Source organism: Apodemus sylvaticus, chromosome X (genome assembly GCF_947179515.1).
Source record: "Apodemus sylvaticus chromosome X, mApoSyl1.1, whole genome shotgun sequence".
NCBI lineage: Eukaryota > Metazoa > Chordata > Mammalia > Rodentia > Muridae > Apodemus > Apodemus sylvaticus.
Genome location: NC_067495.1, coordinates 147449296 through 147467322, shown reverse-complemented (window position 1 = coordinate 147467322; position 18027 = coordinate 147449296). Strand labels below are relative to the sequence as shown.

The following is an 18027-nucleotide window of genomic DNA, read 5'->3' as shown; positions in this document are numbered from 1 at the left end:
TTCCTCCCTCACTTATCTCCCTTTTCAATGACATCTGGCTTGGTCTAATCCCACTCTCAGCTCCAACAAACACTCTGCCTTGCTTGGATAAGGAGAGTTTTTTAGTTACATCCATTACATGTGTATCAACATTTATGGCAGCAAGATAATTGCAGAAGGACTGAGAGGATAAAAGGTCTTTCTTCATAGTGTCCACCCTTACCCATTTTTTTTAAATCAATATTACCATCAAGCAGGACAGTGGCAGATTCCTGCAATCTTGCTGAATCTATAAAGTAGGAAATGTGTTCTTTAGAAAACATTCCTTGGAACTGGAGGGTTAAGAAAAGATTCAGCTTCGAGTTCTGAATCTATATCTCAGTGGATCATGTGTGTATGTGGATAGTAGGCCTTTTTGTCCTTGTAACCTTTGCTAAATAATTGCAAGGCAGCAAATCTGCTCTATATTTAATGAGTCCTCTGGAAATATGCCAGTCTAATTCCAAAGAGTTTAGATCCTGTTATCTGTAGACCAGCCCAGCGATTAGGAGGCCCACAGAGGATTGGATTAGGAGCACTGGACAAGAGGCATTCTGGGGTTGCCTCTCAGCCCCTTTGCCTATAACTCTGGGTAAGAAGTGCACATTTGCAAAGACACAGAGAGGGGACACTTCCCACTTTAATATTATTCTGATTGGCCTTTGGCCATATTTAATTCCCCTTTACTCAATGCCTCTGAAAAATCTTAGCTCTACTTCTTTATCCATCTCACTGTTTTCCCCCAATGACAAGGCTGAACTTATGTGTCGTTTTCCCAGAAAATGACTGTTTTGTTCACAAATCCTAATACTTTAGAACTGGAAGGCAATCAGATTCAGGGCTACAGTGGGAATACAAGGAGGGAAGACAAACTTGCTCAAGATCCCTCTGTTAATTAATGGATGATTTTTTTTTTTAAAAAATGTTAACCAGCTTCTAGTCAAATGATCTGTTCCCCAGCTTGTAGTCTGTCACAGGGAAGGAAGAAGATATCAAAATCAACAAAATTGAAAAAAAATGTTCACTTCATATACAAAAGAAGCAGTCCAACTGCTGCCAGAAGAATCACTTGTTTACAATCAAGTTTTGTGCACCTCATAACCCCAAACAGTTCCTGGGCACGATCCACTAACAGGTGCATTTTAAGCCTTTAGCTGGTTAAATTTAGAGTGGGAAAAATTTAGAGTTAAACATGCTGCTGGGTTTAAAAATCCCTTTTCCTTATTGAAAAGGATCGGCAACAACAAATCTCCTATCTTAATATGTAATGAATGTATACCCTCTCCAACTCCAGCAACAGGCTATTTCCTGGTTGAGTTTAAAAATTCAATGACGTTCCTGTTTCAACCCACACATCTGTGTCACTGTCAGCGTCAGTGGCAGGAAAACAGACAAAGTCACCCTTTGCTAATGATTTCCTAACATGGAATTTCCTTGTATCTTCTAAAGCCTTTCTTCCGACGCCAAACTGCTCCCCCCCCCCCAACACATTGTACTGAAGGAAAACTGAAAATGGTCATCGCCGGAAGAGGATGGTTTTAAAGGAGATCTTGTAAGGAAGCTCTTTGACTCTTAAGATGTTTTTAAGGAGACTAGAGGAAGCACTGCTCGTGTTTCCAACAGCAGTATGTACAAAGCAGATGCATTTCTTCCAGGCACTCTCAGCAACATCTCTTTCTCCCCAAGTTCTACTATGAACAACATTCTCATTGATACTGAAGGAAACATGCATACAGCCGCCAGAGCAGGAAAAGAAGCACTAGAGACCAGCAGAAGCACAAAACAATATAGAAGCCCATCACTTTCCCCTCTGGACAACATCCTATTTAGTATGCTACCGGTCATCAGGAGAAAAGAGGGCTGTTACTTAGCTGATTAGCTGCTCTAGCTGGCAGCAAACAGCTGGTCTGTCCGGCAGGTTCAAGGCCATTTCAGCTTCTCTCTTATGGAGGTACCATATGTTCCATCTCGCACATCAGCAGCTTTATTTTCCAATGATCTTGCTCCAGAAGACATGCACAAAAGGAGGATACAGAAAAACCAGTAGCTAACCCTTTGGTTACTTTTTAAAAAATGCTTTTACATGTAATTGGGATGTGTGTATTTGTGTGTGTGTGTGTGTGTGGTTACCATTTATACTAGTACTCTAAAGACCAAAAGATGATCAGACAGCACACTTATCAATAAACCACAGACTGGAGTGGAGCAGGAGAAAGATATGCAAAAGGGAAAGAGCACAGGCACACACACTCACAAAGACTTCAACAGCAGATTAAAGGGGAATGGGGGAGGGGCGGAGTCGAGGAGGGATAAAGAGGAACAGGACTGCGCTAAGATTCACTAGCTTGAGTTATGCCCCGCCCACTTCTTACTTGTCGCCTTTTTTTTTCTCCTCAGTAGCCTTATCTTCCCAAAGGAACTTCAGGTGGAGAGAAGTGGACCATTTTGGAGGAGCAGGCTGACAGGATGTGAAAGGTTTCTTGGAAAAACAGTCTTAAAATTGCACAGGACAAGCCTGTTTTCTCCCAAATTTGGTGGGTTGGGGCTGGGAGAGCAGGTGTAAGGGGCAGGGCCCAGTAAATCTTCAATCCAGTTGAAAATTGATGCCGGTGCGTTTTGGACACCCCTAGTTGCCAACACTGTGCTTGTATAGAGGCAACAGGCCAATGCACGGTCCAGGGCCGCTTTTGCATTCTCACTTCCAGTCCCAGACTATCCTAGAGGTGTCTCAAACAAAGGGCACCCTCGGAGAGTTTCAATCCTGTCTTGTGTGTGTTGGGAGTAGAGGGATACGGCAGTGGGAAGCAGGAAGGAAGAGGAATGTAGCTAGATTGCAAGGTGGCTAAAGCCTCAAGCCATTACCAGTGTCTCTGCCGCCTACAGGCGTGTCAGCCACCCTAGGTTTTTTGGCTGAGAGGGGAGCCCCAAAGCAAAGCGAAACCGAGGAAAGGGCGCCCCCTATGCCCAAGTCTTGCCATCACAAGAACCTGCGGCAGTTGCCCACCCCTTTGAGCGTTCACTGCCTCCCGCCTGGCTCCTGCTTGCTTACTGTGCAGCGGGCCAGACAGTCTTGTATGCAGGGATTTAGGGTGTCCAAGGCCAGCAGAGCAAGCGCGTACAGAGTGACAGGAACACGAGCTTTCCACGACTTCTCGGGTTCCTACAGAGAGCCCTTAAAACACAGACACCCCCCTCCTCCATTGCCTACACTAGCCCTCCTGTCCCGAGAGGCTTGAAGCTACTTGGAGGCTGCCTCCCCCGCCCTCTGCCTCTGAGTCCCTTTCCCCTTCCCTCTCTCCAGCCTCCTGGGAAACAAAGGGGCTTTTTATAAAGCGGATTGTTGGCGGCGGCGGCGGCGGGGGTGGGAAGGAGGGGGGAATCTATAAAGACAAGAAGAGGTGGGAGGGAGGGAAGGAAAGAAGCTGCGCGGCCTCCAGGGGCCCAGAGCAGTGGTGGCAGCCAGGAAGCCCTGGTGGGTGCATGGCAGACCCCACCCGGTCAGTGAGCACTAGGGCGAGAGCCTGCGCCTGCCAAGAAACTGGGCCGAGCCACTGTGATGCTCCCATACGCCCACCGCCAGCAGGGAACATGAGTAGCGACCATGGCCCCGGGCCGATATAGGCGACGTGATTCCCGCGGGGGTCTTCGCTGGAAGACTGTGGCCCTTTCCCTAGCAAACTCTTTGAGAATTGCTGAGGGTTGCGGAGACTTTGCGTCTTTGTTACAGCACGACTGTCTCTCCTTCACTAGGCTCTTTCGCCCTCACAGACAATGTCCCGGAACCGGCCTTGGTCAGCTATCTGCAAAGGGAACATTTTGCTTGGGGACGATACTCTAAGGGGTTCCTTCTGCTGCCAAACAACAAGGACAGGCTACCCCAGCAACTGGAATCCAATCTCCCCATGATCCCTAGCCACCCGGTGCCCTGACCTCGCTCACACACACCCACATTCTGGGTGCCCGACTCAGCCGCACCCAGCTGCAGGAGCCCAGCAGGGAGTGAATACCCCAGATGGAGGCACTTCTGTTTGCCCAGGTTCCGATGGCTTTAGGGCCGAGTTTTCAGTCTGGGTAATCCTATTAGTGTCCGCTCAGTCCGAATTTAATCATGGATCAGAATCAGACAGCACCGCTAGCTTTCCAGGCTTCGGACTCGCTGCATCAGGACGGAACCTGGCCAAGCCAAGTGGGCAAGAAAAGTATTTGGCGGCGCTCCGGGGGGCTTCCCACCCGCCCCAGGCAGAGCCTGGCGCCGGCTCCTCCGCTGAGAGAATGCCCCGGAGCCCGGAGCGCCAATTCCTGAGCAGGGGCTCTAGAAACGTTGGGTGGGAAATCAGCAGGGTTTTCCTCAGGCCCCTAGCTCTGCTCCAGGCTGCTTTCATGAAGAGGAGTTGGCAAGTGGGGTGGGGGAAGCTACAGGGCAACATGCACACCCCATACTCTGCTCCGCAGCAGCAAATCGGTTTGGGGCGGGGGATTTCCTCATCCAGTACCCACTGCTGGACTCCGGGAGCTTCCGTGAGAAGACAGTGTCTCTGATGGCACCTTGGGTAGTGAGCAAGTGGCCCAGGGGTATGGGGATGGAGTAGGTGCCTCCTGATAACCTAACCTAGGCGACGGAGCCCGCGCAGCTTGCGCCCCTGTATACCTTTCCTTCTCGGAATGCAGCCGCCTCCACCCAGTTTTGGATGCCCTCAGGAGCACCTGAAAGAAGGCAGAGGCCGAAGACCCTGGGCGTAGTGACCTGCGCTCACCCCAGTTAGGCCAGTCTGGGGGGGGGAGAGCCAATCCCCGGCACCAGGTGGGCCGTATGTTCAGAGCAAACTTTGGGGTCTCCCATTTCACAGCATCCCAGGGCCCCGGATCCTAAAAGATGGAGACTATAATTGGGGGCTATAAGTGCACCCTAGAGTCCCCCCACCCGAGCAGTCGGACTTCCCGCACCCGCCTTCACCCTTACCGTGTTGCGGAGCTCCAGCGGCAGCCAGGGCAGAGCCAGAGGGGCGGGCGGCCGCCGGCACGGGCAGCCTACCCCCAGACGCCCGCCGAATGGCCCAGCCGGATTGAAGATCACCCCCTGGCTAGCGGCCGGTGCCCCCGCGCCCGCCCGCCGCCCGCCGCTTCAGCTCGCGGCCAAGTTCATGCTGGCGGCGCTGCAGTGGCGGCCTCAATCTGCTCGCTCCATTCCCACCGCCCGGCTCCGCGCCGCGCGCCCGGAAGGTGGAGTTTCGGGGGTTTAAGTTACTGATAGGCATTTCTCACTGCTGTGTCACTCGGGGAGGAGGAGACACGCAAGCCGCACACTCACACACCCTCACACTCACAGCGACGAACAGCTCTGGTCTTAAAGGAGAAGCTGTGCTGCCCTGCCTGCGACCCCATGGTCTCGAGCCATGAAAGGCAGGCTTTTCAGACCGAAATGTAGCCAACAAGCAGCCTAAGAGCTGGTAGTCCAAGGGACCTTCCAAATCCTCCAGACACCTTTTAATGAGGAAAGGCGCAGCACAGCGGGCTAGATTCCCGGTGGCAGCCTCATTTCCCCTTTATGGTTACTGATGCAGCTGGGAGAGAGCGGAGAAGTGGGAAGAGTGAGGATACAGTTACCTCAAAGGCTTCTTTGCAGGTGAAGGGTGGGTGGCCTGCACTAGCAAAGTCATGTGGCTTGACTTGACTGTTCCCTGATGGGGAGAAACCACAGCAGAATTAGAAAGGAACCCTAGTCATAAATGGACGGAGCCACCCGAGGGCCACAGGAGACATTGCTGGGCTTAGAGGGAAAGCCATCTTCCTCAGTTTAACTTTTCCGATTAGCTTGGGAATGGAGCAAGCTGGTGGCTAGTGAGGGCTACTGATGGACAGGGTGGTGAGAGTGAGGAAAAGCCAGCACTCAGCTGTGATAGGGTGAAAGAATGTTCCAGATTGAAGTCAGGATGAAAGACAACCAAGAGTGACAAAGAGAGATAGAAAGATGATGATGATGATGGTGATGGCGATGAAGCAAGCAAAGAGGGACAGGGACCCCTTCTCAATATCAGCAAAACTTGAAGCTGAAACCAGAGCTGCCAGCTCCCCTCCTCCTTCAGGTAAGAGCACTCACCTGCAGTGGGTGGCAGCTGCCTTGGAGGCGCTGGTCTCACTCTCCAGTAGAGAGGCAATATGTCTGTCGACTCACCAACAGCTCATACCTGGATGGTCAAACAAACCGACCAGCAGTGAATAGCCCAGTAGGGACCTAGCCTCTCAAAGGTCAACTATTAACCCACACGCCACCGCCCCAACCCCCTCCCAGTCCCAGAGCGAACGCCTGCCCGCCAGCCCGCCCGCCCGCCCGCCCGCCTTTCCCCCCTCAGTGTTTCTATCCTTACTCCCCCCTCCTGTCCTTAGCTCACAGGCTGGTTGTTGTCCTGGCTGCCAATAAGCTTATCCCGGAACTCAGGCACGCTGGTCACAATCTCTCTATTGACTCTCTCGCTTTATCTGGGGCCAGGAGCGAAGACCATGCTAGAGCTAGGCTGGACTAACTGCTATCTATGGTGGAGTTGGTCACAGGACCATCACCTGTGGCTTTTGCAGTGCTGTGAGTTCCTTGCAAATTGCCTGTGGACCAGTGCAGAGCTCTCTACCCTGGCGCTGAGGCTGGAGGCTGTTCTCTCTCTCTCTCTCTCTCTCTCTCTCTCTCACACACACACACACACACACACACACACACACACACACACACACACACACACACACACTCCCCTCCCTGGTAGTGGGCTGCACCCCTTCTTTAAGGTACCCGACCCAGACATGTTACTAACCTGAGCTATCCCTGGCAGTAGTGGCGGCAGCAGCAGCAGCTGCAGTAGCAGTAGTAACAGGCTGAGCTCTGCAGGGGAATGTGTAACCCCTCCTGCAGCCCTGCTATCACTGAACTCCTGCAGGTAGCTCTTAGTAGCAACATGCAGTTTGTGTGCTTGTTTGAGGGAGTCCAGCGCCATAAAGGGGTAAGGCTGCTGCCCACTCAGCCCCTCCTTTCATCCCCTCCCTAGTCCAAGGACATAGGACAGTCTGGAAGGAGCAGGGGGGGGGGTCAAAACTTCTAAAATCAATAAATCCTTGGTGGGCTTCTTTAGTGCTACACAGCAGAGCTGTCTCTTCTAAGGTCTTAAGGAAGGTCTGTGGTGACCCAGCTCTGTCTTGGTTCAAACTCAAGGCACAGATGCTAGATACTGGAGGCATGAAGCATCCAATGGGTGAAGGGGGTCCATTCCTCAGCCTGCCTCTTTGGTAGGAAAACATTGTAGTTGGGTCCAATCCTTTCTACTTTGGACCTGCAGTTGACAGCAAAGGCTAAGGATTGCTCGTGAGTCAATCTAGGGTACCCACCCTCGGGGCTTACATAGAGGAGATTTCACTTAGGACTCCTATGGCTGAGAGAGCTTGAGAATCTCATAAAGAGTGTCTGATTAAACAGAGTTAAAAGGAGGATAATCAACCACAGTGGGGCATTGTGCAAGGGACTTTTATCTTTTAAATATGCTGTAGCTAAGAAGGTAGAAGGTAAAGTTCTATTCTCTCTGCTTCCCCCAGGAAGGAAGGGATGACTATTCTTCCAAAGTGTCTTAGGGTGTACAGATCCCAGCTGTACTTGTTCTAAAGCTAACTGCCTGGCACTACTGGTTATCTAAAACTACACATGAACTCAACTTAGCCAGGCTCCTGCTGGACCCTTAGCATGTGTAACCATAGCTTCAATGTTGAAGCGCAAGGTCACATGTTTCCTTGGAAGCTTCAATAGTTCTTCTCTTTCAGCCATACTCCCTATCTAGTCCCACAGAAATTCTGGCTTCAAAACAAAGCCACATTCTCATTTTTTTCTGCTCCTCTTTGGATATCCTCTGCTTCCAGCCTCAGGAATCACCTATTGGCTCACTCCAGGGGCAAGCTTGCCCAGGCGCTTTCCTCTTGGAGACCCCTCTGCTTCCTGATACACAAAATGCTGCACTGGCTCCCCAGAGCACTGTACAAAACTGAAGGGCTTTTCATGGCCCCGTGGGACACATCTCCCTGCCTCCTCCATTGCCAGGAATCACCCTGAAAGAGCCTCCTGACCCTTCTTCAACAGGCTAGGTACCTGGCCCACCTTAGGGCCTTCGCACTAGCTCTTCCTTAGGGATGGAGTTCACTTCCTCCAAACAGGCCTGCTAGGCTCCCTCATTTCCTTTATTCTTGATATAAATGTCACCTGGCCACCCTGTTTAACGTTTCAAAGCCCTCCACCCATCTCTGGCACTTCCTCTCCCTTTCCCTGCTTTGTTTTCTCCCCAGCGCTCAGCCCAGCTGGCTTCTGTAAGTTCCACCCCAGGAGGGCAGCCCTGAGCCTCTTTATGTACCTCTGGGGTGTCCACTCTGACTGGTATGGCGTCTCTACTGACTGACTGACTGTTCATAGATTCTGTTTTTCCTGGAACTTTCTAGGAAGCTGGGGGATGGGATGCTGGCCACAGGATTGTGCACACCCTAGAAAAAAAGACACATAGCTGTCATTGTATTTTTCAGGAGAACTATGATCTAAACAAATGTTAAGAAGAACGAAGGCAAGGGAAGAAAGGAGCAACCAGGTATATTTAGTCAACATGTGATTCCATGCAAAGAGCTTGATGTCAGTACCATGGAAACTTGATGTCATCAAGGGACACTTGAGTCCTAGGTGGCTGTCTTACAAGTAACCATAGATGTACAGTGAGTACTTCAATCAGTTATTGTTGGAAACATGGGTTCATCATGGTTGTCATCTAGGCTATATCCAAGGTTGATTAAAAAGGAGAGTGTCTTTCTCTTCACTAAGTAGATGGGTGAAGACAACCAGGATTCTTTTGTCACCCATAATGCAGTCCTAAGAGTTAAGCTAACAGAATATTTCCATCCATTTTCCTAGATATTTTGCTTTACCTGCAGGAATTTATGTACTAGGTTCTAGATAATGAACTGCTGGGCTCTGAAAAATAAAGGCATGTGCTCAGTGGTACACATCTTACAGTGGCAGAGCACCAAGCAATTTTATTTCCAAGCTGGGTGTGTCCACCTGCTTAGTGGATACAGTCGTGGCTTATGAGTACATACATAGAGAGGAATCCCATAGAGGTCTCAAGGAACTGAGGCCCCAACCCCCAGGAAGCTCCTGAATCTGCTACTGAGAGGCTGTCAAAACTTCAAGGATGAACTACTGGAGTCCAGGGGCACTATGCCAAGGCATATATAGGCCCTGCCTTAGGTCTGACCCAAACCTGGACCTTCACGGATTTGAAAACAATCAGAAGCCACCCATTATTCAGTCAGGTTTCTGTGAACACATGCCAAGTGTTCGAAAGTTCGCATGACAAATGGTGGGGGGAGGGGTTAACCGAGTAGTCTCTGGAATTCTGTTTTCAGGGTGGGACTGCCCAGGTAGAGAGCCCAGGGAGGAGTCACATGTTGACAAAAAATTGGGAAACATATCTGGTTGCTCTTTTCTTCCCTTGCCTCTTAGGACTCCTACTGTTGATGGCACTAATTGCAAACTGCACCATCTCCTGACTCTCCCAGTTTTTTGTTTGTTTCTGTAAAATGAAATCATGATGGTAGGTTCTGCTTTGTTTTGGATTGGTCAAGGTTGCATACAGTTCCCTCATGCCTGTGGGTCATCCTTGGCAGGGTACTAAGCTGTTATGATTTGAATCTGAAATGTCTTCCACAGGTTCATGGTTTGAATGCTCTGTCCCCAGCTGGTAGTGGGACACTTTAGGGGATCAGGCCTAGGTGGAGGAAGTAGGTTGCTGTGTGGAGCTCTTAGAGATGTATTATTTCTAGTTGCTTACTGACTTTCTCTGCCTCCTGTTCAGCCACAAAGTTAATCACTGTCCTCTGTCAAACATTTCCCCTGCCTAGAGGTCTCACCCAAGCACAAAGGGACAAACAACCACGAAAGTGAGTTAACCCTAAGTTAACCCTAAGCTAAAATATTCTTATAAGTTGTTTTGGTCACTCATTTCATCACAGTAAACATGAAAGGAGCTAAGATTCTGGCCTAGAGCTTATTAGAGGGTACTGCTGTGATTATTGTCCTAAACAGCCAAGGAGACAGGAGACGGGTTGAATCTAACAAAGTGCAGCACATTCAAGTGGCAACTCAGGCTGTGGATGGAAGTCCAAACCTCTGCTGATGCCTGGCTTTGCAAGTGCCCTGGATGTCTGGCAAAGGTAACTCTGTGGCGGGTGGAAAGGCAGAGTCCAGCACTATGGTGGACATCTTCTACTAGTACGGTAGAAGAAAGTCCTTAGGAAATGAATTGAATTATTTCTCTTCTCTGAGTTCTTAAGCAATTTTATTTTTCTCTGGAATGTCGTTAATAGTAAGCATTTCTAAGAAACACAGTGGAAACAAATAGGAAATAGTTAAAATATTGATTGTAATTTCTGGCTACTCCTCCCATTAAAAAAAAATAAAACATTTAGCTTTTTTTTAAAAGTCCACATTAGCAAGTGAACAGTTAATTAAGGAGCTGTAGAATAGCTTGCATTGATTTCACCATAAAGCCAGGAAATGGTGGCTAAAAGTCATTTTTTTCCTTCTACTCCTTGCTTACCATGAACTCAGCTTCCCAGATTGCCATAGGTAAATCATTAAAGCACAGATAAGGATGGGAAACAGCCTTTGAAACAGGCATGGGTAAACAATTTAGGGAATTAACATAGATCCAGATGGCTGGAAGCTATCCTCCAGCACCATACAGAAAACTGAAAGATATTGTTAAAGCTCTTGTGTAGACAAAATTATGCAGATGGCTTACTAATTATTGATTTTCATGCTATGACATTTTCTCCAACAGCACAGGCACTATGTGGGCCCCACATGGGAAGATGCTCTATTCAGTGCTGTAGGACCCTTCAGACCATTGTGATTTTGTGATAAAAAAGGAAACAAACAGCACAACACTGGTCTGTGGCTGTCTTGGCAACCAGCTGAGCTGCCGCTGCCCCATCATCATAACCGTGCAGAAGGTTAATATGACCCAACATCAGGAAAAATATTGACCAAGAAGTCTGAAGAGGAAATCCAGATATGATGCCCCAGATGAGCCAAGGCAAAGCACAACCAGAAGGAGCTGAAGCTCAAGGACAGACCTACTATGTGCCAGACCTTGTGCCTCTTACCTGGTGAGCTCACTGAGACCCTCACCAGCTAATTTCAGAAGGAAGCAAACTGAACCTCAGAGAGATTGTTACAAGGGAGGCAAGATTTGAATATACTAAGCATTGTGGGATAGAGCAGGCTCAGCTTCACTTGGTTAGCACAAAGCTCCCTGGGGAGGAGGTGAGGAAAGTGCACATTTCACATGTAGACTCTGTGCCTGGTGCTTCAATGGCTGGCCTGCCTTGGTTTATGATGAAGGGCTCTCCCATTTGCAGAAATTTTGTCAGCTCATTGATGAGACCTTGGTATCTTGAAATTGGTTGTAGTGGAAATATTTACTCTAAGAAATGGGCATTTGCTACAATTTAGAGTGAGTTGATAAACACTTACCAGCTAAGCAGCACTGATGAGTAACTGTGTCCTGGACCAGTTTGCTAGCATGTGAAATGGAGAAAACAATAGTGATCACCACATCAAAGCATTGCGGTAATGAAATACAATAATACATTCAATTGCCTAGGACAGTAGGACTATGGGCCATATAGGTCTGTGAAAGACCCAATATACAGCACGTCTCTGGAAGATTGTACTGGAGCTGACAGCTCATGTCACCTAGAAACATCAAAATCAGCATTAGTTCTGGTTCAACACCTTTTGTTTGTGGTGATATGCAAGCAAATGAATTGTATTTCCAGATATAGAAAAGTAGAGAGAGTTAAATATAGTATAAAATATTTGATACTACATGATTGGACATTTATCATACTTTTTGAGAGGGTCTCATGTGGTTTGGGCGAGCCTCAAACTTTATTTTTAGCCAAGGATGATCTTGGCTTTATGTTCTGTGTTCCTGGTCTCCAAGATCTGGGATTGCATGTGTATATGTACCTCCACGGCTGTTTTTATGTGGTGTTGTTGGTCAAACCTAGGGCTTTGTGCATGTTAGGCAAACATTCCACTTACAGCTATGAACTCAGCTCCCATTTCTCATACTTTTAATTGCTAGTTTAGAATGTACTACTTATAAAAATAACAGTTTACTGTAAAAAACCAATCTGTCACATTATAGCACTTCATGCTTTTGCTATTTTTCCCAATTCTTGATGGCATCATTTTCTATTGTTTGATTTTATGCTGTGATGATTGTTATGGCTCCAGGGACAACACATTATATAGTATATCTGTACCATGTTTCTTAGGGGTTAGGCAATGTATGTCTATGTAAGTACACTCCATAATATTAGCAGATTGATCAAATTACCTAATAAGGCATTTCTTACAATGTTTCTCTGTTATTAAATATCACATGACTATGTAAGTGATCATTTTTTGCTGCTTATAAAAAACAAGCATGACACCAGTGTTATTAAATATTATGGTAATCATATTTAGGTATAAGGTTATGCATTTCTTTTAGATCAGTGGTTCTCAATCTGTGAGTTGTGACCCCTTTGGGGTCAAATGACCCTTTCACAGGGGTCACTTAAGACCATCAGAAAATACAGATATTTGCATTACAATTTACAACAGTAGCAAAATTACAATTATGAAGTAGCAACAAAAATAATTTTATGGCTAGAGGTCAGCATGACATGAGGAACTGTATTAAACTGTATTACTATATAAACTATATTATTAAAGGGTCACAGCATTAGGAAGGTTGAGAACCACTGATCAAAGTAACAGCATTGCAACTAGTCTCCCTAGCTCCAGTTCTGTCTCTTCCAGTGTAGCTTTTTCATAGGTACTTTGATTAATTTTTAAATACTGATCTTTATCTGCTTAAAATATATCAATAGCAACTCATTACCTTTCAGGCTGAAGTTCCACCTCTTTATTTAACATATATTTTCCATCTAATGTGGTTCTTTTTCAAAATACCAAAATCTCCTAATTTTCTAAGACTTCCACAACAAAAGTAATCAAGTCTGGGGTGGGGTGGGGATGTCCTCGGTTTTGGATGCTTGGTCTCTGAGAGGAAGGTAGTGTTCAGGTTAATTCATTCTGGGTCTGCCAGGGAGAATCTGTTTCAGATCCCTCTCCCTAGCTTGAAGATAGCGAAATTCTCCCTCTGTCTTTCATATCCCTTTTCTTCAAAGTACATCCTTGTGTTCACATTTCCAATTTTTATAAAAGACACAAGATATACTGGAATTTGGGAGGAACTATCCCTGCTACAAATGGCCTCATCCTAACTGATTACATATCTAATGACACTATTTCCTTGAAGGTTATATATATCCTTAAATATTGAGATGAGGTTGGCCATTCAACTTATCAACATGGGGGGGGGCACAATTCAGTCTATACCAGCCTACCTCTTGGTTCTCAAGAGTTAATGTCTTTCTCACAAAGCTCTCCATCTCAACATCTCCCAGAGCTATAACTCATTTCAGCCTCACCCATCTCTTTTAGTCCCAAGTTTTGTCCAAATGTTATCTCAATTAGACAAGTTTGAGATTTGAGGTACAGTTAACGTATCCTGGAACCAATTTATTCTCCATCCATGAATCTGTGAAACTAAGTAGTAAGTTACCTGTTTCTAGGATGTAAAGGTACTACAAGAAAAAGGCAGCTGTTCCCAATCTAAATGAAGAAGTAGGCAGGACAAAACAGGTGCTTGCTTGTGAGAAAGTCTAAAATCCAGTAGGTCAGGTCTCATCCCATTTCACAGTCTGAGAAATAACTTCTTTAGCTTAATGGTCTGCCCTCCAGGCTTGTCCTCAGCCTTCACCAAGACAGCTATGTGATGGACACAGCAAATCTCAAATTGTTCTGAAGCAGGCTGTTCTTTCACACACCCATGCTGTGTACAAGTTGTTCTCTCCAGGAATCAAGGGGCCCTTCTTTCTCTGATCACTGTGGCACATAACTGTAGTTATTGAGTCCTGAATAGAGCCTTAGCTCCACATCCAAGAGGTTTTCTTTTCTTTTCTTCTTCTTTTTTGTTTTTGTTTTTGTTTTTTTTGTTGTTGTTGTTTTGAGACAGAATTTCTCTGTGTAGCCCTGGCTGTCCTGGAACTCACTGTGTAGACCAGGCTGGCCTCAAACTCAGAAATCTGCCTGCCTCTGCCTCCCAAAGGGATCAAATGTGTGTGCCACCGCCTGGCTGCCGAAGAGGTTTTCTTTGACCCCTTCCTGCATCTGCCCCAGAAGAAGGAGCTCCCTGTTTTGTGAAATATACTTCTAGTACCTGTGCTGTTGTCAGGGTACCTACTATTCTGCACAAAAGTGCCTATCCTCCTGCTCCCTCTTTAGAATGGGTGCTCCTTGAATTCAGGTACCAGCACTTCTTGACCATATCTTGGTTACAAAAGACTGGGGAACGTTTAGTGCTTCATTATCTTAGTGGTTTGACAAATGCACAAAGGAACCTTTCCTGAATACCTACATTGTATAGAGTATTAGACTCAGGTTTTCCATTCTTGGAAAGATGAGGGAGAATGTAAAATTATATCAGTCATTAGAGACAGCTTATGTCACATGCTTGAGACCTGGAGGGGACCCCTAGATACAGGTACTGACACCTCACAGTTCTTAACTTATTGGACAATGATGCTGACCTTATGTAAGAGAAAAGCATAGTGAAAAAGCACATCTACAAACTCTAGGCTTTAGCACTTAGAAACTATGTGACCTCAGGTAGCATACTTATCCCTGCTATGCTTCTGTTTCCTTAGGTATAGTATGGGGCTACATCACAAAGCTAGTTTGGAAAACTCAGTGTGTTCATAGCTGTCAAATGGTGGGCATTATTCAGAGATAGGCACAGCTTAACTAGGCATTCCATCACCTACTGCTGCTGAATCCTGCTTGTGTGGCCTAGAATAAGATTTCAGAAAAGCAAGTTTCATTCTTCTCCTGTCTGTGGCATGACTTCAGTAAAGAGTTCAGTATCTGGGAAGTAGGTGAGTCTCTAAATGGGCAGTGGTACCAGGTGAATTAATGGCAAGATTTATCGTCTGGAGGAGAGTACCCTGGGTTCTGTTTTTCCTTATGGATCAAGAGCTTTGTCTTTCTGGATCTTTCTCCTGGGAAAGAGGCAAGTGAGGTCAGAAGATACTTGAATTCCTGTGAGCATCTTCTATGAGTAGTACCTCATCACTATATTAGAGACTGGGATCCAGAAAAGCCTTTGTGCTTCTGAGATTTTTCTTAAAGCACTTGCAAAGTGGCAGTATATGGGAAATTACAATATTGGGTAGTAGCCAGGAGGAAGAGCGTACGCACACACCTTGCACGGGACTGAAATGTCCCTGTGGTTCAGAGAAAGGAGATTCAGAGAAGAAGGTAAAATCAGTGCCTTTGCTATAGCCAAATTTCCATCTCAGTGCTGTGTGCCTGCAACTTTATGCCCAGCGCTGGATTAAACAAGCTAGCATCACATTGCATGGCAAGCAAAGCAAATGGGTTGTAGTAATCAAACCTTCTGAACCTAGTAGGTGGTAAATGCCTACCTAGCTAAGAGGACCTTGCTTCCTGATTTGAGAGCTGTGAAAATCCAAGTTTGATAGGGTGTCATTCTGACAATTGCATTAACCATCTAGAAGTGCTTCTGTTTACTGTGCTGCCCAATCCTTGACCCATAGATGTTCATTTCATTCCCTGGCTTCCTGTTCTTAAAGAGGAAGCATGGCAACACACAATCTCACAGCAAATACTGAGCCATGCTACTCCACAAACTTCTTATGACTAAGAGAATCAAGAAAGACTCCTTAAGGAGCTTCTGCAAGCCTAAGCACAGGCTGGAGGATCAGAGCAGAAGCCACAGTTCTCTTCAGCAGGGTAAACAACAAACAGAGCATTTTCTACCCTTGACAGAGACCAGAACTTTCTGTTTCCTGCCAAACTTCATGCCAATGTCACTTGCTCTATACTCAGGGCTTGTTTCTATTAATGAAATGGCAATCCTGCCAGTGTAACATTACATAGCGATTTATTAGTGATTATTGATTTTCCATTGTGGTTTCCCAGGGATGTGAGATGGAACGAATGAAGGGTGTCCTGCCATTGGAGCTCTATCAGTTTGCTTGAGGCCAGCGAGCTTGGCTGAACGTAGCTCATCTGTGGCCAATGGTGTGAGATGGGGCCTTAGAATGGGTGTGCACTACAATGTCAGCTACTCTTAGCACTCGACCTAGGGACATACTAGATCAAACAGTGCAGAAAGTTTTGTGTGGAGTCTTTGACAAGCTGCAAGAAAGTCAAGATGAAGCTTCATAGGATTTTGAAGCATCACAGTTCTTGTGGCAGATAATTGTTCTCTTATTATAAAACACTTCCTGAGTGTCTACTAGACCCTGGTAGTGAATTAGTGCTTGACTATGGCACCCCAAGTACAAGATTGCAAGTGCTCATCACAAGTCATATAATCAAACACATTAAGTTACAAGGTCATTCACTTAATATTAGCGATCTATTGTATTAGAAAAACAGTATTTTCACTTTGGATGCAAAATGATAGGGTCAAGTACATTATAGAAGCAGGTAAAACAGACATATATCACCTGCATTTGATAATGTATCTCACACTTACAATCTTATGAGCTTTTCCCATGGCTAACTTATAGAAGACAGAATAATTGGGCTTGGTTCTCAGATACATTAGTATAGCAAATGGGTGAAACAAGACCAAGGGTTATTATCACATTCTAGTCTCTTTTCTGAAATGGCCTAAAAGAGAGTGCTAACATCAATTACCCTTCTGGGGTAGAGTTGAAAACAGAAGTGTTGGAGACCAACTGGTTATAGGAGAAATGGTCTGTAAAAGGATGCACTGCTCGACAGCAGCAATTGACCTAGCATGCTGTCTTAGAACAGAGAATACCTATTTCTTCCAATCCTCATGCCCAAGCCTTAAGCTTTAATACCTCAGAACGTGACCTTATTTGGAAATGAAATTATAAATGAATTATAATTCATTTTAAAATTAATATTGGGAACAGATGCACATTTAGAAGAAAGACAATGTAAAGAGACACAAAGGCATATGATGGTTACCTATGAGCCAAAGAGAGAGACAGTGAGAACAGACATTTCCCTCATAGTCTTCTGGATGAACCAACAGCCCCCAACCCTGCCTCCTGATGCCTTAGTAATGGACCTCTGACTCCCAAGAACTATAAGCCAGTAAATGTCTAAGTTTTCAGTCTATAGAATTTTGTTACAGAAATCAAAGCAAGCAAAAATACTAGTTAACTGTGGGGCCTTCAAGAAATATGTTTATAAAGTGAGATTTGCATGCCTGGAGAAGATGCCTCGGCACAGAGCGTGAGCTTCTTCATGCCTGAGCACACAGGCACACTTGCTAAGGTTGGCAGGGTAATCTTTTTTTATTAAGACAGTCAGAGTAAGTGGCTCCCCAGGGTTGGTGCACTAGCTCCATTGTGGCATGACTTTTTCTGGGGAGATGTGAATAAATATAGTCACCACAGATAGAGCATCGACAGATTGAAGAAATGATTCCACCCAAATCAAGAGGATTGACCACAGTGAGCTTACAGCGTAAATTATGGGAACACAGCTGAGGAGTTACTTACAGGAGTACAACTCATTCAAAGGCAGCCACGTTATTAAGAAACCAGCACAGATAATGGAAGCTGCAGCCCTGTGTCTCTTTGCACAACTTGAAGACAACTCAGTCGGGATCTATTCCAAGCATTGTTACATTGTTACGTTGTTTCTGCTGATATAACCATGAGGAGGGGCCATGTGAATATTTTAAATTGTATTAATTAATTAATTAATTTGTGTGTGTGTGTGTGTGTGTGTGTGTGTGTGTGTGTGTGTGTGCATGTGCTACAGCATGTATGCAGAAATTGGAGGACAAGCTCTGGAAATCAATTCACTCATTC

The 18027-nt window shown here is 46.0% G+C and overlaps 1 protein-coding gene across 2 annotated transcripts in view; it reads right to left on the bottom strand.

Moving 5' to 3' along the window:
- Mamld1 (mastermind like domain containing 1) overlaps positions 1-5218 on the bottom strand; it is a 137265-nt gene extending 132047 nt beyond the window's left edge. For both annotated transcript variants that reach the window (XM_052171375.1, XM_052171374.1), the window contains exon 1: positions 4979-5218. The gene's annotated coding sequence lies outside the window, so the exon portion shown is untranslated. The remainder of the gene's footprint in view (positions 1-4978) is intronic.
- Positions 5219-18027: the final 12809 nt, after the last annotated feature.